General features: G+C 39.9%; 2 pseudogenes across 2 annotated transcripts; one reads left to right on the top strand and one right to left on the bottom strand.

The window, feature by feature from the left end:
* Window positions 1-11,317: 11,317 nt before the first annotated feature.
* LOC104586274 (UDP-glycosyltransferase 92A1 pseudogene) lies at window positions 11,318-19,283 on the top strand (annotated as a pseudogene). The gene is made up of 8 exons (XR_016081346.1): window positions 11,318-13,044; window positions 13,453-13,611; window positions 13,900-13,945; window positions 15,271-15,339; window positions 16,878-17,184; window positions 17,325-17,369; window positions 18,648-18,783; window positions 19,072-19,283. The product of XR_016081346.1 is annotated as a UDP-glycosyltransferase 92A1 pseudogene (transcript).
* Window positions 19,284-20,459: 1,176 nt separating this feature from the next.
* LOC104586273 (UDP-glycosyltransferase 92A1 pseudogene) lies at window positions 20,460-22,708 on the bottom strand (annotated as a pseudogene). Its single transcript, XR_016081232.1, has one exon. The product of XR_016081232.1 is annotated as a UDP-glycosyltransferase 92A1 pseudogene (transcript).
* Window positions 22,709-26,970: the final 4,262 nt, after the last annotated feature.

The following is a 26,970-nucleotide window of genomic DNA, read 5'->3' as shown; positions in this document are numbered from 1 at the left end:
CTGTTGCGTTCATATCCCCTTTGTGCCGACCACCCTCATATTACTTGGAGTTTTTCTATGAAAACTAATCTTTTTCCTGTTGTTGACAGTAATCCACCCATCTTGATTGTTGTTATTTTGCTTAGCTTTTGGACATTCATAGGCTTTGTGACCTCGCCAACCACAATTGATGCAAAGGTCATAAAAGTTTTCATAGAAAACTTTGATATTATTCCGTTCTTCCTCAGAAGTGAGGGGGATTTCAAGGATGAAAGGTTTTGTGAGGTTCACTCTCACGCAGACCCTTGGATACAATGTACGTGACATTTTGATGGTATCATCATCAAGTTATAACACTTCCCCTACTTAAGGATAACTTCCAAGTCATCTTTTGACCAACACTCTATAGGTAATCCAGGCAACCTTACCCAGATATCTACTGACTCAAGTTTAGCTTTTAACGGATTGAAACCAGGTTTCCAAGGAACTAAAACTAACAACTTAACATTCACCATCCAGGGTCCATTCTTTAGAACATTGTCATAGTCACCCAGCGAAGAAAAAGTTATGAGAAAGAAGCCATTACCGATTATTTGAATGTTAGTTTTGTTATCCACTTGCTAGTCTCTTGCTTTATCAATTATGGCTTTAAGAGGCTCCGGGTTTCCTAGGATCTTTGCATACAGACTTAAAGCTCATCTCTCTTCAAGCTTTCTTTTTCCTTTCAAACTATCCAGATTAATGGCTTTAGCCACCTTCGAGCCTAGTTTATCATCCTTACTTTGTTGTTGTCGGTGCCCATTGTCGTCCTGAAAGTCACTCATGTGGGATCTTTTAGCTTTGCTGGTTTCTCTTATCTTCCGTCTGTTCAGCACGATGGTTTCACTATTAGCTTCTTTCGACACAGTCAAGGGAGACCCTGGGCTAAATGTTAGACAGTGTATGCCCTTAGCTTCAATTAGAATGATGTACATTATGACATTTAATGTAAATGAATAAAGTACATATTTGATTGCTATTGTGGTGTATTTCTGTGTAATACCCTTAAACTGGACACATATGAGACTCATGTTAGTTTAGAATCTTCATAGTCATTGGATAGATCTGGGGAGATTAATCCTGCCAAGGCTAACACTGATGTGCCGCCAAGTTGGTTGGGGTGGATTGTCTCAGCTGCCAAGGTGAGACCTGAGGTACATGCAGTGTGGGTTTTCTTGAAACCCTGAACCAGACCAGAATTCCAGTATTGCCCTAGACTTTGGAGATAGATGGGAAAAACTAGAATGTTACACCTGACCCCTAGACTCGATTATGAAATTGCACTAGATGTCGGATTGGGCTGTCTTTGATATGCCAATCAGTGAGATCCTTAGAGGGGGTCAAAACATGGGTATGTTGGGACACTTTGAGAATTCATCTGAGTGGGTGATCATAGTGATAGGATCAACCCCTTTGTCGGACAAAGTGAATGATCGGGGATGCACTCTCTCTGATGGAAACCAAAACTGCCGATAGTTGATTTCAACCGTTGAAATTTGTTTTGCGAAATATATTTATATAGAGATTACATATATATATATATGTATGCATATATTATGGTTTCAAAATGTTTACAAAGGGTATTAATTCTCGGGATCCATGTGAGTAGAGAGTGCAGCACTGTACCTTGCAGCCGAGGGAGAGGTCCTCTCTTGTCGGGTAGTGTTTGATCATTATGGGCTGAGAGGTGAGTTTAAAACCATTGAGGGTAATACCTGATGGGATAATCTTGCATCTGCCCACAGTCCTTAGATTTTTATAAGGTGGCTTGACCCAGGGACCATTTAGTGTAAATGTTGGGCCCATTAAGAGCCCATGGCGATGGACTCAAGGGTTCACTGCTTCGTACAATGAATTTGGCCAGGCCTTGTAATAAAGGCTAGGCTGAACCCATGTGACTGATGTGTAGATCAATGTTTGGGTCCCACGCCATACAAGGATATCCAACTGGGCAGCAGATAGGAGGATGAGTGAGCAGATGGACTTAATGGGCCTAAAGCCCAAATCGGACTAGCTTAATATGATTAATTAAAAGAGGGCAATTTTGGGATTCAAATCAGCATATAGGATAAGGGATCATCCCTATCCACTCAGAGGGTGCAGATCCAAATAAAGATTTGGATCAGGAAACTCCTAATTAGATTAGGAGGGCTGATCTTTATCTGCAGATAAGATAAGGGTTTATCCTTATCTCTTAAAAAGAGTCCAGATCCAATTACAAGATTTGGATTAGGAAACTCCTAATGGGATTAGGAGAACCTCTCTTTAAAGGTTATAAATAGAGCAGCAAGGGGTGAACCAAAAACACATAGAAAGAAAGAGAGATCTTTTGGTTCGTAGATCACAAGAAAGAAATCTTGCAGTTTGACTGCTTAAGATTTTCACCCTTTCCTGCTCTTTCTGCCTCTGCTAGTTCGATCTCCACCTATAGGAGTGATCAAGAAGAGTTCTTGATATTATCTTTTGGGAGAAAAGATAATCAGAAGTCATGTTCACCTGCCTTCCATTGAATTCTTGCTGAAGAATTCAGTTCTTGCTGAAGAACTACTCTGCTGATTCTGCTCCACCCTACGCTGTGTCATCTTCAGTGGGAGCAGTCTTTGGTATTCTCCCTGGGGGTGAACACCTTCGTTGGGGGTTACTACTACTCCGTATCAGGTATATCCTTCTCCTACCTTTTGGTTTCAGATTTGGTTTGGTTTGGGTTCAAGATTGATCCTTGAAAATGCAGCTTTCTAAAATAGGGAATGTGAATCCCACATGGGAGAGAGAAAAAATTTTGAAATTTCGCCCAACCTACCTGCAGGGTTCGGGCATCCATATGATGGATCTCTCATCACTTCAGTGGTATCAGATCCAGGTTCAAATCTTGAACCGAAATTGGCCAGATTTGAAATTGTGCAAATGGGCAGAAGGCGTTCTACCTGATTTGCGCAGATTGTTGATTTTCTTGGAAATCGGTTCCCAGATTAAGGGCAATTGATCTGAAATTAAATCCTTTTAAATCTGATTTATATTTAGAATTGTTCTTTATATTTATCTTGATTTATGGGTTGCTCGTATGTTGGAGATCGAAGTCTTGATTGGCGCAAGAAATTTGCGCACTTGTTGTTCTATTCATTCTTGTTTGTAATTAATTTTTTTTTTAATTTTTAGACAGAATGTATAGGAATTCTTTTGATGTAATATTAATAGAAAATTAGGGTTTTCTATTTTATTTCATTCAAATTCGAAGCAGATCGCATAGAAGGAAGGAGTTTCGCAGATTAGGGTTCGGCTATCTGTGATTTGCAGTTTGAGAAACTGCAAACTATGAACTAACCTTTGCTTTGCAGGGTAGCAGATCTACGAACAACCCTTCTTCTGATTCTTGAATGTCTTTTATCAGTAATTTAATTTCAGATCATGTTCTTGAATTAAATCTTGAATTAAAGATCAAACCCTAGACCCATTCGAGCCAGATTGGACCAAACTGGTTGGACCAAATCTATGGTTCGATGGGGGCTGTTATCAGCCCTAATTTTTCATTCTTGGGTCAAGGAGTTGATGGTTAATTGCAAGTAGACCTGCTCATGAGCCGGGTCGGGCCGGGCTCAGGCCGGGCTTTCACTTGTTACTAATGAAAATATACTAGGCACGAGCCTAAGCCCGGCCCAACCAACGGGCCTGTAACTTGGGCCCGAGCCCGGCCCTGGTAAAAAGCCCGAAACCCGAGCCCGAGCCCGAAGCCCGACCTAATTGAAAAAAAAAACAATTTTCCCTATTCAAATTAGAATTAAAAATTCAAATAGTATTTTTTTCTATTTAAATGAACAATGGGCCTACAAGATGGTATTTTTCCCTTTCTTTTATATTTTAAAATACAATTTTACATTCTTAAATAAAAAAATTTATTCAAATGGACATAATCACATAACTAATTTTAAGTTTAATATTAGGTCGGGTCGAGCTGGGCTATTTTGACAAAACCCGAGCCCGGCTCGAATTTATTAAGGGCCGGGCTTTTTGGCCCGAATTTAAGTCTGCGGGCCTATAAGCATGTTCAAGCCCGTCTGGGGGTCGGGCCGGGCCGGGCTGGCCCGTCGGGCCACCCGGCCCATGAACAGGTCTAATTGCAAGATGCAATTGAGCCCACACTTGTAAAACCCTGTTTTAATGTGTTAAAACTACTTTAGCCCATTAACTGCATAAAAACTATATGGGCCGAACTGCTCTTTGCAATTTAGCCCATATACCTAGATAATATTAATCAGTAATATTATGGGTAATTTGGGGCTTTAATTATGGGTTTTATAGATATTAATTGATTGGACCAATTCTGTTTTTCATGCATGTGATGTATGGATGTGTGATGTGCAAAGTTCATGGGCCATAAGTACTTGGCCCATGCTGATACGATAGTGGCTCTTACACACACCATGGCTGAATGCACATCATTACCATGGTGTCCTTAAGATCATTGGATGATCTCCCCTCATGGTGGGCTCCACACTAGCTTCCTCCTCAAGAGGAACCGTGCAGATCCCTAGTCGTTTGGGGCCCACCTAAATCTGGCTTTGTGAAAGTCAGTGGGAGCCACTTTGGTTTGACCTAAATTAAACTAAGGCATAATATTTCGTTCCCTTCGCAGAAATATGAGTGCATGCGATAGGGAGATTCATATGATGAACTCTCTAAAGGCCTTCTATCATTAGCATGAAGATGGGTCCTTTAGTAATGAGGAAACACACCATAAAATTGGGCTATCCATTTGCTGTTGGATGATCTGTTGGAATGTTTTATAAGATGATAGAGGCGTCATAGACCGATGTGGGAGGGGCCTATCCTAAAATGGAAGACTCTCTCACGGTACCTTGGCGTTCACGAATATGATGGGTGAGCACTCACTGGATAGAAAGGTTTAACCTAAAATGGCAATGAACCTTGTCTGACAGAGGCCAAAGGGAAAGCTCATAAGATGAGTGGATATGATCCTTCACAGAAAGGTGGTGGGGTTATGCAGCTGAAACAGTTGGCTCCATGCACCCTATGTGATTTCCCACATTTTCAGAGACATAATTTTCAGTCTCCGTCATTGAGATGGGAGGGAAATCTCAGAGATGAACAAATGGGAATAGAACATAGATTAAAAGCTATATCTATGTAGATAACATGAATCAAATAAGGTTGTTGACTAATATTTGCTTTTTATCAGAAATGGCAAACGGACAATTCGCAAAATTGTTGGATGACAACAAACTTAAAGGCCCAAACTATGTTAACTGGTACAGAAACCTTATGCTAGTTCTGACATCTGAAAAGTTGAACAAAGTAGCTAAAAACCCTACCCCGGAACGTATGGGAGATAGGGCTTCTGAGGCCCATAGGAGGGACTACCAGGAATGGGAAGAGAAAAGTTCCCTTGCCCACTGCTACATCATAACATCCTTAGAAAATCTGATACAGCGACAATTTGATCAGATCAAATTGTCCAAGGATATCCTGGACAGTCTGAGGATGATGTATGAAGAGCAGAATCATTCTACTCGACAAACGGTCTTGAAACAGTTCATGACTGTGTAGATGTCCAAGAACCAGCAAGTTCATGACCATTGTCTTAAGATGATGGGATACATCAATGAACTTAAGGCTCTTGGATTAGGGCTTGACCATGTCACTAAGGTGGACACCATCCTAAATTCTTTGCCTTCTTCTTTCAATCAATTCATCATGAACTATAACATGAATAAGCTAAATGTTAGCATCCAGGAACTCAGCAATATGTTGCAGAGGACCGAGGAACTGATCAAGAAGGATGAACCCATTGCCATGCTTGTTGAAGCTGGTAAATCGGGCAAGAAGAAGAGGAAGGCAAAGAGAAAGCCTCTGAAGAAAGCAAATAAGTCCAAGAAGCAAAAGAAGGAAAAGGCATCAGATGCTTGTCACTTCTGCAAGCAGGCCGACCACTGGAAGAGGAACTGTTCTCAATACCTGGAATCCAAGAAACAAAGTAGATTCAAATCCTTTGTCATAGAAACCAATTTTTTTGTAACTTCTGCTTCCTGGTGTATTGACTCCGAGGCTTCGACTCATGTGTGTAACTCACTGCAGGGGTTCAGGATAAGCAAAAGACTGAGTGATGGAGAGGTGACTCTTTAGTTGGGGACTTTTGCAAGTGTTGCAGTTACAGTCATAGTAACTGTAGAGTTAATTTTCAGAGAAGGAATCATTGCATTGAAAGATTGTCTTTATGTACAGAATTTGAGAAGAAATTTGATTTCTGTTTCAAAACTGTGTGCAGATGGATATTTTGTTCTCTTTAGTAATATGATTACTATCAAAGGAAATAACAAATTCCTCGTATACGGAGAACTTGAGAATGATCTCTATGTTCTACATCCTTCTCTAGAAACTAACATAATTGAAACTACGTCGGATGATATCCCCAAGAAAAGAACCTGTGATACAGTCAATCCCACATAGCTGTGGCATTACTGACTTGGCCATATTAACATAGATCGTATCACAAGGTTGGCAAATGATGGTCCTTTGGATTTTCTAACTGTAGAAGATCTTCCAACCTGTGAACCTTGCCTTTTGGGTAAGATGACGAAATGACCATTTAACGGTAAGCTTGAAAGATGTACAAGCACATTTGACCTTATACATACTGATGTATGTGGTCCCATGAGTGTTAGGAAACATAACCAGCACGTTTATTTTATAACATTTACCGATGATTACTCACGGTATGGTTACGTGTACCTAATGAGACATAAGTCTGAATCCTTTGAAAAGTTCAGAGAGTTCAGATAAGAGGTCAAGAAGCAATTAGGGAGAGAAATTAAGACCCTTCGATCGGATCGAAGTGACGAGTATCTCTCTGACGAATTCAGGGACTACTTAAAGGACAATGGGATAGTATCACAATTAGCTCCTCCTGCTACACCATAGTTAAACGGTGTATCAGAGAAGAGGAACTGGACTTTATTGGATATGGTCTGATCACTTCTCGTACACTCAGAGCTACCCACATCCTTTTGGGGTTACACATTAGAGACTATGATATACTTGTTGAACCAGGTTCCAACCAAATTTGTTTTGAAGACTTCATATGAGCTTTGGACCGGTAAAAAACCAAGTGTCTTACACTTGAAGATTTGGGGTTGTCCGGCACATGTTAAAAGAACGAGTGTGGACAAATTGGAATCCAAGACCAGTCGTTGCCTATTCATAGGCTACCCCAAAGGCTCTGTGGGTTACTTATTCTATGACCTAGGAGAGCAAAAGGTGTTTTGTAGCCGAAATGCCTATTTCTTGGAAGATGATTACATCTTGAACAATCATCGTTAAGAAGTTGTTCTTGATGAGGAGAGCTCAGGGGTAGTGGGAGATGTCCCACAAGCTCCAGTTGATGACCAACCTAGAAGATCTACCCGGGTTTCCAGGCCTCCAGTTCATGACCAACCTAGAAGATCTACCCGGGTTTCCAGGCCTCAAGTTCATTTTGGCTATGACCAGGATAATTACTTGGTGGAAGCCACGACCAGTGAGGAGGATCCCATGACTTATATGGAAGTTATGTTGGACATAGATTCCTTGAAGTGGGTAGATGCCATGAGAGCTGAGATGGACTCAATGGAGACCAATGGAGTCTGGACTCTGGTAGATCCGCCCTCTAGGGTAAAAGCAATTGGTTGCAAATTGATCTATAAGAGGAAGAAGGGCCCTGATGGTAAGGTTGAGACCTACAAGGCTCGTCTTGTGGCAAAAGGGCACACTCAGAAAGAAGGAAACCTTTTTGCCGGTGTCCATGCTTAAATCCATTAGGATCCTGCTAACTGTAGCAACATACCGGGATTACGAGATTTGGCAAATGGATGATAAAACTGCATTCCTGAATGGAGATCTTAGTGAAGATATCTATATGCAGCAACCGTAAGGTTTTATAGCTGCGGCTCAGGAACACATGATATGTAAATTAAACCGATCCATATATGGACTTAAGTAAACTTCTAGGAGTTGGAACATCCGATTTGACTCTACCGTAAAAAAGTTTGACTTTGAGCAAAATCTGGATGAGCCCTGTGTTTATAGGAAATCTAGTGGGGATAAGGTTATGTTCCTGGTTCTATATGCAGATGACATTCTACTCATTGGGAATGATGTAGGAATGTTGACTACGGTGAAAGTATGGCTTTCACAGCAATTCTCCATGAAAGATCTTGGATAATCCTCCTACATAATGGGTCTTTGGCTCTATAGAGATAGATCGAAGAGGATAATATGATTATCCCAATGTGCTTATATTGACAAGATAGTCAAAAGATACAGCATGGAGAATTCCAAGAAAAGAAATGCTCCTTTCAGGCATGGAGTCGCTCTTTCCAAGGGTATGTCTTCCAAGACTCCCGAAGAGATCGAGGGCATGAAGGATGTTCCCTAATTAATTAAAAGAGGGCAATTTTGAGATTCAGATCAGCAGATAGGATAAGAGATTATCCCTATCCACTCAGAGAGTCCAGACCCAAATAAAGATTGGATTAGGAAACTCCTAATTAGATTAGGAGGACTGATCTTTATCTACAGATAAGATAAGGGTTTATCCTTATCTCTTAAAGAGAGTCTAGATCCGAATACAATATTTGGATTAGGAAACTTCTAATGGGATTAGGAGAACCTCTTTTTAAAGGCTATAAATAGAGCAGCAAGGGGCAAACCAAAAACACATAGAAAGCAAGAGAGATCTTTTGGTTCGTAGATCACAAGAAAGAAATCTTGTAGTTTGACTGCTTTAGATTTGCATCCTTTCTTGCTCTTGCCGCCTCTGCTAGTTCGATCTCCACCTGTAGGAGCGATCAAGAAGAGTTCTTGATATTATCTTTTGGGAGAAAAGATAATTAGAAGTCGTGTTCACCTGCCCTTCATTGAATTTTTGCTGAAGAATTCGGTTTTTGCTGAAGAACTATCCTACTGATTCTGCTCCACCCTACGCTGTGTCATATTCAGTGGGAGTAGTCTTTGGTATTCATTCTCCTTGGGTGTGAATACCTTGTTGGGGGTTATTACTAAACCATATTAGGTATATCCCTCTCCTACCTTTTGGTTTCAGATTTGGTTCGGTTTAGGTTCAAGATTGATTTTTGAAAATACAGTTTTTCTAAAATAGGGAATGTGATTCACATATGAGAGAGAGAAATTTTTCAAATTCCGCCCAACCTACCTGTAGGGTTTGGGCATCCATATGATGAATCTCTCATCCCTTCACTAAACCAAGAATTTGTGTTGTCTCCACTCTCAGGTTTTATCCTATTTACACCCTCAATGCTCACCACGTGCCTGAACTTGAAAGTGCGACTGTTCGTTTCTTGCATGTACCTTCCATAGTGAATGGTGTTTTTCTTCATTAATGCTTCTCTGTAGCTGTAATCATGCACTGTTCATGCGCGTCCAACCTCTCGTCTTCCACACTCCTATGTCCCTTAGGCGCTCTCTCCACTTTCTCTAAATGTTGATTTCTTTTGGGTTTTATTTCCGAAGTTATCTGATAGTTCCAATGAGAGGTCTTGAATTCTTTTCTGGGTTCTCCACCGCAGAGCAATAAATTCTCTCGATTCACGCATGAAGAGAACTTATATTGTTTGTTAAATTTATTTGATTTACACCTATTCGAGTTTCTTTCCACATGAAACTCTGTCATGGGTTTATTGCTTCCTTCAGTTTCCTAAGTTTTTCCATTGGTTGAAGAGTCTGGTTCATTTGGGCTTAGCTTGCTTCCTTCAGTTTCCAATGTATTTCCATTGGATGAAGAGGCTGGTTCATTTGGGCTCGCGTGCATCTTCCTTTTCTCTTTTTTGATTTCCCCATAACATATGTAATCACTGGAGCTTGCTATTTGAATTTTAACCGTTAAGTTCTTTAACATTTTATCCACTTCAGCTGCCCACGGCTTACGTCTTTCTCCATTTACATTAAGGCTCCATTCCTTTTTATTAACAGCATTAAAGAAATGACATAAGGGACCACCATGAATGGTTTTTTCCTGATCCTTACAATTTATGTAGATGGTCTGAGAATCGTTACAGTTTGTAACCTGTGTGATCCTTGCCTTTAAACTGTACTGGATTTGTACCACAACTCCAAGTATTGCCATTCCCCACTTGGGTTTTAATCTCCTTCGATTTCCTGGTTATTGCATAACACTTTCCTGCCCCCTTTTTGTCTGGACTTCCTATTTTTTCAGGATTTTTCCTTAGGAACATTTTGATAATTTCAGGCATTTTTTCCTGCATGCAAGCAGTACTTTTTGTAATTTTTAACAGATGGCTATCTTCCGTCTTTACTTCTTTATGCAGAGCATCAGATTTGTCGAAAGTTTCCTTTCTTGATTTGCTTTGAACTTTTCCATCATCGATGACTTTCAGTTGTTCTCTAGCTATCTGATTCTCAATTAGCTTTTGGGCTCGCCTCTTAAATTTTTCCCTGGATCCTTTTACTCCCATTACATCGCAGCCTATCCTGCTACAATAATATGAATCTAGCTTAAAAAGAACGAAGTAAAGAAAACCGAAATCAGAATTCCTACTAATAATTACAAAACACGAACTCCTACACCAGGAAAAAGAGAAAAGAAAAGAAAGCAAAGATCAAAACTCTAAAATGACCTACAATCGGACTAAAGCTCTAAAAGAACTTACGAAAATACCTTAACTAAAACAAAACCAGAAGGAGTTTGAATCTGATCTAGAACAAAGAACACAAGAAAAAAGAAAACACTTCCCAGAAGCCAAGACATCACCCCAGGCAAGACAGAAACCACGAGCATACGTCGTATGAAAACAGAGAAATCGATTCCCTACCCAAAACTCTAAAAGGACCAACGAAAAGATCAAAAACTCTAAAGAACCTACGAAGAGATCTTAACTAAAGCAGAATCAGAAGGAGATTTGATCTGAGTTAGAACAAAGAACAGACGTAAAGAGATAACACTTCCCTGAAGCCAAGCCATGCTTTACGTTATGACTACCCAAAATTTTATTTTGTTTTCAGATTTTAGCTGCTGGCTTTTTGAGTGAGTCGTTCTCTGCGTGAGAGAATGGGGAATGTGTCATCTGTTTGTCCATCCGGACATCACATGCAAGTTGGATAGTCACTGATATGGGTTGACCCAAGGTAGGGTGTAGCCGACCCGATGTCACCGTTTCATGTTTGGGCCTTCGCCAGGGAACAGGACCTATGTTCGAATCCACTTTAGCCCCAACCTATTTAACTTTTTTGAAAAAAATAATAAACTATTAAAGAAACGGCATTAAAATGAGAGAGAGCAAGGATTAGGTTTTAGCCATTTAGCCATTTAGGTTAGGAGCCTCACTGACTCACTGTTATCTCTTACGTATAGGGTTTGCAAAATTGAAGACGAGGATGGACATCGGTCGCCAACACAGGCATGTAGTAATGCTTCCATTCATGGCACAGGGCCATATGATACCATTCTTAGCATTGGCCAGGCAAATTGAGCAACGAACAGGCTACGCCATAACCATCGCCACCACTCCCATCAACGCCGCTTACCTCCGATCGACCATCTCCTCCTCCACTACCCCTACAACCATTCGTGTTGCCGAGCTGCCCTTTTGCAGCACCGACCATGGTCTACCACCCAACACCGAAAACACAGAAGCCTTGCCAAACCATCACATTATAACCCTCTTCCGTGCCTCACAAACCCTTGAGCCTTCCTTCTACAACCTTGTCTCCACCATCACCCAGCAAGACGGCCAGCCTCCACTGTGCATCATCGCCGACGTCTTCCTTGGATGGTCAGTTAACGTTGCCAAGCGCGTCGGATCATTCCATGCCGTTTTTACCACCAGTGGAGGCTACGGCACGGCCGCATACTTCTCTTTGTGGTTGAACCTCCCACACCGCCACACGGACTCCGATGAATTCACCGTACCGGGCTTCCCTGAAACATGCCGTTTCCATCGCTCACAGCTTCATCCAAAACTGAGATCCGCCGATGGTACTGACCCCTGTTCTGTTGTTTACCAGAGAGAGATACGACTCTCTTTGGGTTCAAATGGCTTCTTGTGCAACACAGCCGAGGAGATGGAGAAATTTGGGTTGGAAATATTGAGAAGATTTACGGGAGTTCCAGTTTGGTCTATTGGACCTTTACTACCTCCAGCATTTCTTCTTAACCTTCCCTCTCCTACTGATTCCAATTTATCCTCTTTACGCTCGGGAAAGCAACCCGGCATCACACCGGAGAATTGCATCAAGTGGTTGGATTATCATCCACCTGGTTCGGTTCTATACATTTCGTTTGGATCCCAAAACACTATCAATACTACCCAAATGATGGAACTAGCTATGGGTGTCGAGGCAAGCGGGAAGGCTTTCATCTGGGTTGTTAGGCCACCTGTTGGGTTTGATATAAACGGTGAGTTTAAGGCGGAATGGTTGCCGGAAGGATTCGAAGAACGTGTAACTGAGAGCAGACGAGGCCTTGTAGTGCGTACATGGGCACCTCAGCTAGAGATTCTGTCGCATAAATCGACAGGAGCATTTCTTAGCCACTGTGGATGGAATTCCAGTTTGGAGAGCTTGAGTCAAGGCGTGCCGATTATAGGGTGGCCATTGGTTGCAGAGCAAACTTATAATTCGAAGATGTTGGAAGAGGAGATGGGTGTTTGCGTGGAATTGGCAAGGGGACTGGACGGTAGGATCTTGAGTGGGGAGGTGGAGAGAGTAATTAAATTGGTGATGGATGTGGGAGAAAAAGGGAAGGAGATGAAGATGAAGGCGAGTGAAGCTGCAAGAAAGATAAGAGCTGCAGTGAAAAAAGAAGGAGATCAGTTGGGGTTTTCGGTTAAGGCACTTGACAGTTTTTTAGAGATTGCTTTGTCGCAGAGAGGAAGCTCTAGTTTAAATGAAGCAAATGGATATCCTTCTTAAGAGAAATGAAAATGGTGGAGGGTGTGATTGGGAAAGCAGATCAGGTGGTGGAGAAGAGATCTATAGCAGTTGCAGAGAAAACAGTTTGAGGTTACTTTTTATTTTATTTTATCCTTTTGTTTTCCAATATTCTGTTATGCTCTCGATCGGCATTTAGAACAGAGAGTATAAAACAGAGCTATGGGCTCAAGCTTTCGAAAGGACACTTGGGTGTATTATTTTCTTTCTTCTGTTCAATGCGTTAATCTCACTACAATAAAAATGGGCATCAGCGGCAGTTTTTTAACTGATACATGGGCGACAGCCGCTATAAATTTTAACTTCCCGCGGAACCTATGCCCTCCCTCCTCCCGCTTTTATAATTTCTCACCCTTTCATATCTCCGCTCTCCTCTCTCTCTCTCTTTCAATCCTACAACAAGTTTCTGACCCTTTCTTATTCTCGCTTTGCTCTCTCTCTCTCTCTCACAGTCAACCATTTCTGATTTCTCACCTGCAGTAACATCTCTCTCTGAAGCCCCGAGTGCGGTAAGACTGGGAGACCTCGAAGCTCGAGTTCATTTCCCAACGCAACAGGCCACAATCTTATTGATTCAACGAAGGACCTCTCTCTGCGTCATTGGATTTTCTTTGTTCCGAAACAGCCTCCTCGTCTCAGGTTTGAGTTGTTTATCTCATCCTTCATTTTTCTTCACTTCTTCAAATATACTTTATCACTCGTTCGCTGTGTTAAGTCAAAATCTTCGAATCGAAGTATAAGCTTCTCGAAGTACCTGCTTTTGTACTTTTTCTTCCAATATGCTATACGGTTCTATTTGATGTTAGGGTTTTATATAGAGTAAGTTGTCGATCCAAGTTTCATTTATTGATTTTTTTAACAAATCAAACCATTTGTGCTTGTTTTTTCCATGAAATTGGAGAGTTTGAAAACTATTTTGGATGACAGATCTCTCAACGACACAAACTCCTCCCACCGGTGGTCGATCGCTCAGGTAAGGTTCAATCTTTCACTTCCACAGCATCAACTTCCATTTTGTCTTCTTATTTTATCTTATTATTTCAGTCTTGTCTTTCAAAAGCGACATTACTATTCTATTTTCAGATTTTTTTTTTCATTTTCTTTGTATCCTCTGTTTCAAGTGTTGTGATTTTCAGTTCCAATAGTCTTGTCTTTCTTCACTTGTTTCTCAACATGTTTTAGTCGTTCTCTTACAGAACTTCATCCTCACTTCCTAAATCTATTTAAAATCTCTTGGGTTCAAGGACTTATCTCACTTGAGGTTCAGGGGTTGAAGAGTTCCCTGTAATGTAATTCAAGCACGATGACATGCCGATGATCACATTCGTGCAACTTGAGGATTGTGCCGCAGCCCCTGCCCAGAGCATAGCAACGAGGATAGCCACAAGAGCCAACTCCGTCCCTCTGGGTGCCATTTGAACACACTGGATATGTTTGAACTTAGGAGATGGGAGGCCGGAGAATTTGATCGGATCTGGGTTGCAGAAGAAGAGAGGAGTTATGGTTTATATAGGGATAATCATGAAGAACAGACAAATCCAATGCCAGTGTTGCCGTTGGTGGCCAACTTTTCCTACTTGTGAACGGTTTTTTTGGTGTAACAACCAAACCTCATTAGATATTCAAAATAACTTCAGACAGTTGGAACTCTGCATAGTTAATAGATATTTAAAGCGGAGTTGAAGCTATATTTTTATTGGAATGTAGTTAATTAGTTAAAAGTTGCTGATGATTTGGGAAGGAAAACGTTTCTGAGGCAGGGTGCTGATCTGTGATAGCCAGATTATAAAGATAAGAGAGAGTCAATGAACATATAACCTCTATCATATCTTAATATTTTCATTTTGTTATTTTATTATACACTGTACTAGTTGGGGACCCATACGATCCACGGCCTTGTTAGGAAAGATTGAAGTAGAAAGAGCCTTATGACATTTTTAATTGAGCCAAGTCAATCCAAGCCAACTCAAGTACTGTTAAATGGTCAAGATGCTCATCTCCTCGGTGTAGGTTAGGACCACATCCAGTCTAGCCCTCCCAACACCCCTGATAGCTGGGTGCTGGGACCAACATTGGATAATGACCTTTGTCACTTGTTAAGATTAGCTTTATGTACCTTTTATGAGGTTGACTGTGCCATAATTATTTTGCTCTAAAATGTAAGTCTATTAATGCATTTTATTAATTATTTTTCTGTTATTATTTTGTGTTCTTTGTTTGACTTCTTTTTTTACTGGTATTTTATTCTTAAAGTTTGTCCAATTATAAAATCATAATCTTTTTGAGTTATGACTCCAGACTGCTGCAGAGTATGACCGATGTAGAGAGAATTTTATGAAGGAGCTGGATTTTGTCTTAGCTGATGTGGTATGCCCTTTTCAACAGGAAAATGAATTGTTAATTTAAAATTTCTCTGGTTATGTTTATGCTGGACTTTGTTGGATACTTGAAAAGTTCTTACAGGAATATTATTATATTTGTATAGCAGAGGACATATATAAGTTTATTACATTAATTTAGAGGGGTAGGTCCTGTATTAGAAGAAGAATGTCTATTACAATAACCCGACTTCCACAAGGAAGTGCGTGAAATAGATTAATTTTCTTGGATGACAATTTACTGGTCTGCTTTCATTGGTAGAATAGATAATTGATAGCCAAATCATTGTTGCATAATGACTATTAAATTACCAAATATCCTTTATTACCTCATTGAATATTACCACAGTGTCAGATTCTGGTTATTTTAGTCATTTGCAGTTTAAAACGTCAAAATATGATTATCTTTTTGTTTATATAAAAAAATGTGGATCGCTTGTATGTAAGAGTGTCAATCAGACAAGTGTGCTCTCATTGAGTAAGCAATGGGGTTTCTACCATGTTTCTCATTCATTTGAGTGAAGATAGAAAAGATTCAATATATTTTTGTTGCCTGAGTTTTTTCTTTTATTTTCAAGCTAATGAGTAATAAACACTGTAAAGTGACCATTAGCTTACTTAGTAAGAGTGCTCATAATATGGTTATCTATATGTAATGGAATTTGGGAATATAAGAATATGTAAGTAGATTTTTGGGTATGTATTTGGGATTCTATAAAGGGCTGATTTGGTTTTAAGGAATTGAAATTTGGGTGACTGAAGTGGGGTGGATTATATGGAACCTTGGGGTGGGAAATTGGGGACGAAAGGTGAAAAAACAGGTGAATAACTGCAAAGGAAAGAAGATAAGAAGAGCTCGAAGAACCAATTAAACTGCAAGGGACTGAAGAAAAAAAGAAAAAAATGGCAAAGAAGAGGAAGATGTATACATCGCTTACCATTAATCAGAAATCTCAATATATTGATTAGAACATAACTTTATTCATCAATTTAACTCTGAAGAACCAAGAAAGTACATAAAGAAGGTTTAATTAAAATAAATTTTGTGAAAACTCCAATACTGTCATCCTTTGATACTATGCTAGTAAAGTGGCTATAGCTTCTGAAAATTGCAAATCACATGGAATATGCAAGGTCTTAGTTTTGTTAGTTGGTTATGAAATAACATTTTTAATGATTCCAAACATCACACTGATGAGACAAATTTTGACCCCCTAACTGCAGAAACAAAAAATTATGGAACTGTAATTGGGAAAAGGAGTTGGCAAACAGAGTGTACATGGTGCAGCCTTGCTGGCATTAACCTAATGACTTGGAGGTTTAAAGACAGAATCTGAAAAAATGATGGGGAATAAATATAAATAGTCCAAAACATACAGATTTGTATGCATACAAAAAAGCCCTTATCTTGATAATTATTCTGGTTTTGTTCATTAGTTGAAATGATATTTTCTGAACTGATTTATTTGTTAATATTATTGATAAAAAACTGGTTCATTTATCTAGCTAATGCAATTTGTTTCTTAGTTTATGGCCATAATTGCAGATTTTATGCTTGCTGTCTTCCTGCTCCCACAGTATCTCTTCAGCCACCTCTTGCAGTCAATGCTGGATCTATTGCTAAGTTCTTCCACACTGTCCTGATAATGCCTTTCAGTTTACTGTTTATTTATACAGATATCATTGAATTATAATTTTTTTTGGGTGGGGGGAGTAGGTCATTGAATTTTAGTAGCTGTTTCTGCATACAGTTACTTGATATTTGGAATCATGTCTGCAGGTTGCATTGGCTGGAACATCCTATTCATTTTTACAGAGAATAGGAGCCATAGTGGTATTGTTGACATATAATTTATTGCTTTTCACCTACTTTATTGATTTTTTTAAATGCATTTATTGAATTAAATCACAAATGTCTAAAATATCATTTCCAAATGCATCATCTTAACTTGTGGTATTGGATCTTTTATGCAGCGTAATGGAGCCAAGCCTTTTGCAGTTGGAACCGGCGCATTTCTGGTATGTCAGTTTTCTTAGGAGACCCTTTGATTTAGATTTAACCTTTTATCTGGTTTTAACCTCTGGAAACTGATATATTCTTTGGTGAGGCTTTTATCCTTTGACCTATTAATTTTTTTACTGTTGACTTTTCATAATGTTTTTAAGTTTTGAACCATATTAGCTTGTAAAAACAGAAACATAAGGATCAGTTTGGAATGAGTACAAATACAAATATGAAGGATACAAAACCTTGTATTTGAATGTATTTGCACTGTACATATTTATATTTATACTGTTTCTGAATTGAGCCTAAAGAATGCAGAGAAGGAAAACAGGATAGGAATATTAATTTTGTTTTAGCTTTTGTATTTTTTTACTGGCATTTGATCAGGATTTTTTTTTATCAGCATTGATCAAGAAATTCTATTAAAGAAGAAAAGTAAAGTATGAAACAAAAAGAAAGGACGAAGGCATATCAGACCTAGAAAAACAAGCAATCCCCTGCCCCCAAAGAAACATAACAGTCACTAGCCTATTTTTTGGGGGTGAGGGGGAGGGGGGGGGATGAATACAGCTCTTGCCTGTGAAGTCCCTCTACTGCAAATGAATCCATAATAGCATTTGTTTTTCTTTTGGATGATTATCATAGAAATAGGAGCAATGACAAAATCTTGGGGTGATAATATTGAGAACATGGGTTCAAATCTTTGGGTGGCCACTTTCTGCAAAAAATGCCAAAGGTTAGATCTGTATCCAGTCCACCTCTCCTTTGTTCATATTTGTTGGCATTTCTTTATGGTTATGTTGTTAGGGTGTTCTTTGTGGAACCAATATTTAGAAAAAGTCCTTTGAATGTTTTCTGTTTTGTATTAAGGCCTAAGTTCCATGTTTCTGTTGCTTTTGATATATTCTAAGGTATTTTTGATGTGTGTGTTTTGTGTTGTTGAGGCTTCATCCAATTACTATTCTACGTACATTAGATTCTCAAGTTAATTTCTTTGGACATGATCAGGATTTTATTCATTGGGAAAGTGATATTGTTTCTAAAGTGAGTGATTAATGCTTCTTATTACACATGGCTGTAACTTTCTCTGCATTTCTGATATTTGAGATTGATACAATTCCCTTAATCCCATCTATACTTATTTTGTTCTTTAAAGCACTTAGACTTAAAAAGTTCAACCCTCATTTTTTTTCTTTTCCAATTATAGATTTTTTTGACATCATAAAAAGATATTTAAGGCTCGAATTGTGTAAATGCAAGTACATGATGAAAGTTGAATATTTTTCTTCCAGGTTGGTACAGGTGTAACGAATGCCTTGATTAATGCAAGAAAGGCTGTTGACAAGTCTTTTGCTGGTGAAGCTGAGGAAGTCCCTTATCAACCAGTGTTGCCTATGGTGTTTATATGGCCGTTTCTAGCAACCTTAGGTATGAAGAATGCCATTGTGTTTGCTTTGCTTTATCTATGCTATGCCATCTTGCAATCCTTGTTCAGTTTTCCTTCATCTGTAGTTAGAGCTTTTGCCAATCATTTTGTCATTCTATTTGGCCTTGTTCTAGAAACCTCGTATTCTTGCTGTAAGGGTAGCAATTTCATCCGGGATCACAATGTGATATGATTCACATATAAGAATGGGTAGAAAGGAACAGTAATTGGTGGATTTTTTCAGTGTATTATATAGTGGTATAATGACTGGAGTTTTTATTTTTTGTCAGGATGCTGCAGTTATAAATCAATGGAGGTTCTCCAAGCTGCAAGAGTACAAAGATAGAAACATTGAAACTGAGGATAATCTGAAATCCTACTTGGAGTTTTTATTTTTTGTAAAGAAAGTCTTTTGAATGGAACATGATATTTTTTAGAATAAATGGACGAAATTTGTATTTTTGAGAATGAATGAATGAATTAATGGAATTTGCATTTTGTATTTTTGTATTTCATTTCAGTTTGGATGATTGAATATAAAATGGCTTATTTGAAGCAAATTAAAATCTTGTTTAGTAATTAAAAATAATTACAGGTTATTTTGAACGAATTTCAGGATATTTGGGCCGGTGTGAAAAAAAAATGTAGTGGTTTTAGCGGCAGTCGGTGCATCTCTATAGCGGCAGTCACGACTGCTGCTAAACTATAACTAGCGGCAGTTTTGAAGCTTTACTGGCAGTCAGGAAAACTGCCGCTAGAATTTTTAACAACAATTGTTTTAGCTGCAGTTTGCCGACTGCCGGTAAAACCTTTAGCATCAGTTTACAAGACATTTGACTGCTGCTAAAAGTCAATTTTCTTGTAGTGTCTTCACTGTGGAGATTTGGAAGAAAATCAAGCTCTTCCCATCCGTTCACACATATTCATGTCTGAATAGTTTCTTTATTATTAATATTACTTGGCAGAGATAAAGCTTGATTTTATGTGTACTTGATATTCCATTGAGGGGTAATATATAAGAGAATAACCGGTTGATAAAGAACTTCAAAGCTCATTTTCACCACAGACTGGCACTGGGAGTCGCTGAATTGTTCTGTGACGTTGATCGCAGGCAATGTTACATTGTTACGTTAACTCCACTTTTAGTTGTTGAGAGAATTTGAGGGCCAATAAGCGTTACCAATGAGGGTCGGACATGAATTCCCAATTCCAGGAATCTTTTGCTAGTTCAGGATTTAATTCATTATGCTGAAAATACGGGCCACCAATGCACGTTCCAACAACACTCTACCAACGAGATCTCACACCACACATCTGACATCTCATTATGGTGGGTCCCAGTCTCATAGTTGGCAGCAGAAGATCCCAAGGACACGGCCACCAAAGCAATAAGCGGAGACCTTAGCTTCAACCTTTGACATCTCTCTATCTCCTGTACTCTCATTCTCTCTCTCCTATATTCTGATCCCTACGGCATCCAATCCATTCCATTCCATTCAACAAGATTTATTTTCTATAATGGAATTCACACAGCATCACCAGGGAAAAGCAGTAAAAAGCTTAAAATTTGAAGCAAATGTTCAGAGCAAGAGCATATGTGTCGACGTGTCTTTCCACTCTCAAAAATGTTCTCAAAAAAGTGTCAACTTTAGATACACATAGCCACTTATAAAAAATATTGATCTTCGTAATAATATGTGACTTATATTAATCTTTGTAATTCAAAAAAATTTTAATCCAAATAAAATTTCATAAAGACAAATTAAATTTGATTTAAATTTATCAAAAAATTAAACTTGATTTAAATATTTAAATTAAACAAGTAATCCAAATTAGATATAATTCACAAAGTGATATAATTATAAAATAAAAAGAAAATGAACATATTGATGAATTTCCCCGTACCTAGTCCGTCGTGCAGAGATATCCTGTACGTGGGCATAACCTTGTGTTAAAATTAAACATTGAAACCCTTTTCTAGTGATAATGGGTTCTCTTTTGCAGATCTTGAGCGAAAGCTCTATTTTACTCTCTCTGTTCTAAATGCCAAAAGCCAAAAGCCAAAAGCAAAGAAAAAAAAAAAAAAAAAAAACTAAAACCTGGTCGGATTAGTGAGGCACTGTTTTATCCTCTATTGACCAGCCGCTATGGCTCTCCTCGTCATCGCCTCATCTGCATTTTCATGTCTCTTTGACAAAGCAGTCTGGAGAAAATCATCAAGTGCCTTAACTGAAGACCCCAACTGATCTCCTTCTCTCACTGCTGCTCTTATCTTTTTCGCAGCTTCACTCGCCTTCATCTTCATCTCCTTCCCTTTTTCTCCCTCACCCATCACCAACTCAATTACTCTCTCCACCTCCTCACTCAGGACCCTACTGTCCGGTCCCCTTGCCAATTCCACGCAAACACCCATCTCCTCTTCCATCATCTTCGAATTATAAGCTTGCTCTGCAACCAATGGCCACCCTATAATCGGCACGCCTTGACTCAAGCTCTCCAAACTGGAATTCCATCCACAGTGGCTAAGAAATGCTCCTGTCGATTTATGCGACAGAATCTCTAGCTGAGGTGCCCATGTACGCACAACAAGGCCTCGTCTGCTCTCAGTTACACGTTCTTCGAATCCTTCCGGCAACCATTCCGCCTTAAACTCACCGTTTATATCAAACCCAACAGGTGGCCTAACAACCCAGATGAAAGCCTTCCCGCTTGCCTCGACACCCATAGCTAGTTCCATCATTTGGGTAGGATTGATAGTGTTTTGGGATCCAAACGAAATGTATAGAACCGAACCAGGTGGATGATAATCCAACCACTTGATGCAATTTTCAGGTGCGATGCCGTGTTTCTTCACCGAGCGTGAGGATGATAGATTAGAATCAGTAGTACAAGGAAGGTTAAGAAACGCTGGAGGTTGTAAAGGTCCAATAGGCCAAACTGGAATTCCCGTAACCGCTCTCAGTGCTTCCAACCCAAATGTTTCCATCTCCTCGACTGTGTTACACAAGAAACCATTCGAACGCAAAGATAGTTGTAGCTCTCTCCGGAAAACGGTAGACCAGGGGTCAGTACCGTCGGCGGATCTCAGTGTTGGATTTAGTTGAGAGCGCAAGAAACGGCATGTTTCAGGGAAGCCCGGCACGGTGAAGTCATCGGAGTCTGTATGACGGTGTGGGAGGTTCAACCACAGAGAGATGTACGCGGCCGTGCCATAGCCTCCACAGGTGGTAAAACCAACATGGAATGATCCGAACCGCATGGCGACGTCAACTGACCATCCAAAGAAGACGTCGGCGATAATGCATAGAGGAGGCTCGCCGTATTTCTCGGTGATGGTGGAGACAAGGTTGTGGAAGGAAGGTTCAAGGGTTTGTGAGGCACGGAAGAGGGTCATTATGTGATGGTTTGGCAAGGCTTCTGTGTTTTCGGTGTTGGGTGGTAGACCATGGTCGGCACTGCAAAAGGGCAACTCGACAACACGAATGGTCGTAGTGGTTGTGGTGGTGGAGGAGGAGATGGACGACCGGAGGTAAACGGCGTTGATGGGGGTGGTGGCGATGGTGATGGCGTAGCCTGTTCGTTGCTCAATTTGCCTGGCTAATGCTAAGAATGGTATCATATGGCCCTGTGCCATGAATGGAAGCATCACTACGTGTTTGTGTTGTCGACCGTTCTCCATCCTCTCTTTCAATCTTGCCTACTCTGAATGTAATGAGATCAACAGGGAGGCTCAGATGGCTCCTGTTCCTTTAAAATACCTTTGAAGCGCTTTTGCCACTTCTCGTAGAAATTAAACATGCCATCATCCATTAGCCGGTTTGGGTCATTTCCCGGTCCAATTTTTGGTTCTGGGCCACCGCCCTTACAAGAATAGAATACAACTTCTTCAAGATCCTTGGGCTTGCCATGCTTATCTACAATAGTAATACAATAAAAGGGATAATACAAATGGGAAGGTAAAGGCAACATGGAAAATGGTCCTCCAAATTGAACGAGTGGAAAGGCAGGAATATCGGCCTCCCTACTCAAAACGGTGTCGGTGCTAATTGGACCACCATGTTTAGAGTCAATGGTGGTTGAAAATTGGATTCGTCTGCATGAAAAAAATTGGCCATATGTTTTCCAAGCAACAGAATGGTTGCTTGGCCGTACATGAGAATTATCTCTCATATTAATTTGGGGAAAAGTACGGGCAGGCAGAAATCTGAACACGAGGCCATTTAAGTATTACACTCTTACCTATGTTTTTTATCAGAGGTGACAATGCAGCTGGGATTCCATGTCATAATAATATTTATTTGAAAATTAACCTTAAGTTGTAAGGACTAAAATGACCCCGTCAGGGCCCACCCTATTTTCTCTTGCCCTCATTCTTCTCTCTCTTTCGTTGTCTCTCATAGTCTCAACTTTCTTCACGTTTCTTCCTCAACTTCTCCCTCGACGATTAAACTTCGGCTGCTCTCCCTCCTCTCTCACTATCTTTCGTTGTTCTCATAGTCTCAACTCTCTTCTCTTCGGCTGCTTCTTTGCAACTGCAAGTTCTCCTCCCTAGTGGTGCCCCTCATTCTCACTCTCATTTTCTCTTCCCTCGCTCCCCTCTGTCTCCGGTTCTTAGTCTCTCTTGCTCTCACTTTCTCATTTTCTCCCGTTCTCGCTATCCATTTTTCACACTCTCATTTTCTCCTCCCTCGCCCCCCTCAGTCTTGCTCTCCCTCTGTTGCACCCTCACCCTCTCCCGCTCTCCCTCTATCAGTCTCTCTCGCTCTTGCTTTCTCTCGTTCTCTCTCTCCCTCTCTCCTGCTCTCCCTCCCGTTCTCCCTCTGTCTCGCTCTCCCTCTCGTTCTCCCTCTGTCTCGCTCTCCCTCTCTCCTATTCTCCCTCATCGCTCTCACTCTCTAACTCTCTCCCGTTCTCCCTCTGTCTCACCCCCACTCTCTCTCTCTCTCTCTCTCCCGGTCTCCCTCCCCCTCTCTATCGCTCTCCTGCTCTCTCTCTGTCTCGTTGTCCATTTCCTGCAAATTTGTGGTTGAGGTCGAATCTAGAGGGTTTGGAACTTGTCAGCTGGAGGTCATTTCTTGTTGTTACATAAGTTGAATTTTCCAGGTAGCATTGTTGTTCTTTTCACTTCTATTCTTATCTCAATATATACCAGGTGAAGGCCCATCTTAACTGTTTTTGTTTCTTGTACAGCATTTGTCATTGCTCCATCATTTTGTTTACCTTATCCATTAGACTAAAGTTTTGGCCAATACATTGAGGCCTTCCCTAACTGGAGGAAGTTATCATTTTGAACACCTGTGTCACTAGCGGGTATTTGACAATTTCTTTGTATGATAGTTTAATTTGTTATAGTCAATCAAAAATTCCTTTCAAATAAATTTGATTTTTGGTTCTTTTTGTATTTTTATCACAATAAATAGGCCGTCATTTTTATATAAAAAATTTTGTTAAGTTGTGTTTGATGTTGATTCATTCCTATTGAATGTACATTGGAGAACGAGTGTACATTAGTTTACACATGGAAAAGAAGATCAAGCAAGTGTGTTTGCAAAATTTCTTCTATGAAAGGTTAATCTACTTTGGTTATGAAAATGTCTCTCCAAAATTAAGATGATAGTTTAGTAATAATCACTCATAACAAACATTAATAATCACATATTGTTTTGTTGTACACTCATAACAAACATTATTCAATCACTTCAAATTTTCCCCTCTTATATTAACAAAATTATGATGTTTGGCTTATATGACATAACCACATAGTTATGGGTACAACTTCCTATCACATGATGAAATTGGGGAATCAAATTGCCCAATTCCCCCTTTGCTCACTTTTACACAAAAAACCTTGTATTCTTCCTTATTCGTGTTCTTGTCCTAAAATAACTAATAATTCATATGAATTATAGTCTGAATGCTCCAACACTCTCCCTCAAACCAATACTCTAATATAGTACATTGCTATTTAGCAAATAAACTACTTGCTTAAATCCTAGTCCATACCTACATTTATGGGATACATCCATGAAAATCCTTTGTGCTTTGGGTCCAGTATGGAATCCAACTGGAAAAGTGGTTGTCAGGGCATGAAACATGACAATGATTAAGAGTTTGTTTCCTGAAAATGCAACATTTTTTGTTTTCTTTTAGTTATCATTTTTTTTCTCTTCTATTGTTGTCAGGGCTCAGCTCCAACAATTTCAGTGGACAATACAGGAGGCTGCCAATTATACCTAGGCAAATATTCACTGGAAGCTTATATAACAACTGCAAAGTAGAGTGAAATTTGGGAATCTGCCCATCATCTGTTTTTGTTGACATTATCTGGACTTTTGAAATTTGCTACAGCTGGGTTGGGATTTATACTTTTGAATTGGACCTATATGTACTTTATAACCATATATTCAGATGATGGATGACATAATAACAGATCCCTTTCATTAAGTTTCATTAAAGTGTCTCCATGAATCATACTATTCATATTTAGATTTGTCGCGTCCATGGAAAACAAACCAGGGCAACACTATTGACCCATCCTGATCAAATTTTTTCAAGGTAACAGCCAGGGCATGCACGACTACTAAAGGCAGAGGGTGACCAAAAAGTAACCAACAATCGTGACCCACCGTGCTATCAGGTGCAATGCCATTAAGAGGGTAACCGAAATGTAACTATCCAAATTAGTACATGGTCCCAAATTGCCCTTTGTGTTATCTACACTTTGGTAGTCCTCCCTAAAGATGTATCCCTTTAAAGGTATAAAATTTTATCCATAATGATTTGACACACACCTTAGTCTCAGGTTGGTAAACTTTTACCAAGTTGGCAATTAAGGCATGCAATGCCAATACGGGAAGGAAGTTAAAATATAACTACCACCCCCATACCTAATATATATTTCTTTGATTATCAAACAATACTATACATTTGTGATGGTTGTCAAGCGCCCTCAAAACTAAGATAACCCCTTACTCCTATTCATGTAAAACTTTACTGAGTTGGCTACTACACTCTCTTATTGCCAATTGGACATTAAAAAGGAGATATAGCGCACAATGATTGATACTGTTATGTCGTTATCCTTTAGTTAATTAGTTTAGAGTATGCTATCCTATCCAAATGAGGAGGACGACCATGTCATCCCCAATGAACATCACCAACACCTTAGACCCATCCTGGTAAAATATTACCATAGTAGCAACTGGGCAAGGCAATGCATCACTACTATTGGCGTGCACCAAAATATATATAGTACCACCATGCCTACTCCATTTTCCAATATTCGTGAAACAATACTTCACACTTGCAATGGAATGGTTGCTACATATCTTAAATATGAGGGAAATTGTCCAAAACCCACCATCACCTTTTAGAAATTCTCTTAAACTCACAACTTTTTCAAAACATCCAAAACTCACCATGTTACAAAATTGACGTTAAACAGACTAACTGAATTTAATATATTACCATTTTTCATGTTCTTTGAACATTTTCAAATATAAAATACATAACAACATAGAAATTACAAAAAATTATAGAAATTGAAAACAAAATCAGAAAAAATATAGAAAAACACCTAAAATTATAGAAGAACATAGAAATTGACCAAAGAGATGGAGAACACAATAATCCTAACTATTATGGTGGGCTCGGGTGGTGGGTAGGAAGGCATGCACCGGGGGGGCTGGGCCTGGGCAGTGGGTGGTGGGTGGGCGGGCGCATGTGGCCACAGGGCTGGGCGTGCGTGGGCGGGCAAGGGGGCTCGCGTTTGTGCGTGGATGGCAGGCGGGCGGGTGTGTGCGGGCACAAGGCTGGGCGTGCGTGGGCGGGCGCGGGGCTGGTCGTGTACGTGGTTGGCAGTTGGGCGGGTGCGTGTGAGCACAGGGTTGGGCGGGCATAGGACTAGTCGTGTGTGCGGTCGGCGGGCGGACGGGCCCGTGTGGGCACAGGGCTGGGCGTGCATAGGCGGGCGTGGGGCTGGTCGTGTGCATGGGCAGGGGTGCACGCGGGGCTAGTTTTTAGGCAAAATACTAGTTTTTAGATAAAAACAACTCTTGGAATACATATATTGTATAATTTATAAGATATACTTTTTAAATCTCTTGATTTTTTAAGGCAAAAAAGGATAATTCTATTAACTTATGAAGGTGATGTATATGAAGACTCATATTCAGTATTTGGGGATCTTT

The sequence above is a fragment of the Nelumbo nucifera genome, chromosome 1 (assembly GCF_055504915.1).
Source record: "Nelumbo nucifera cultivar China Antique chromosome 1, China Antique-T2T, whole genome shotgun sequence".
Taxonomy (NCBI): domain Eukaryota; kingdom Viridiplantae; phylum Streptophyta; class Magnoliopsida; order Proteales; family Nelumbonaceae; genus Nelumbo; species Nelumbo nucifera.
Note: the sequence above shows the minus strand (reverse complement) of the source record. Positions and strands in the feature narration are given on the sequence as shown.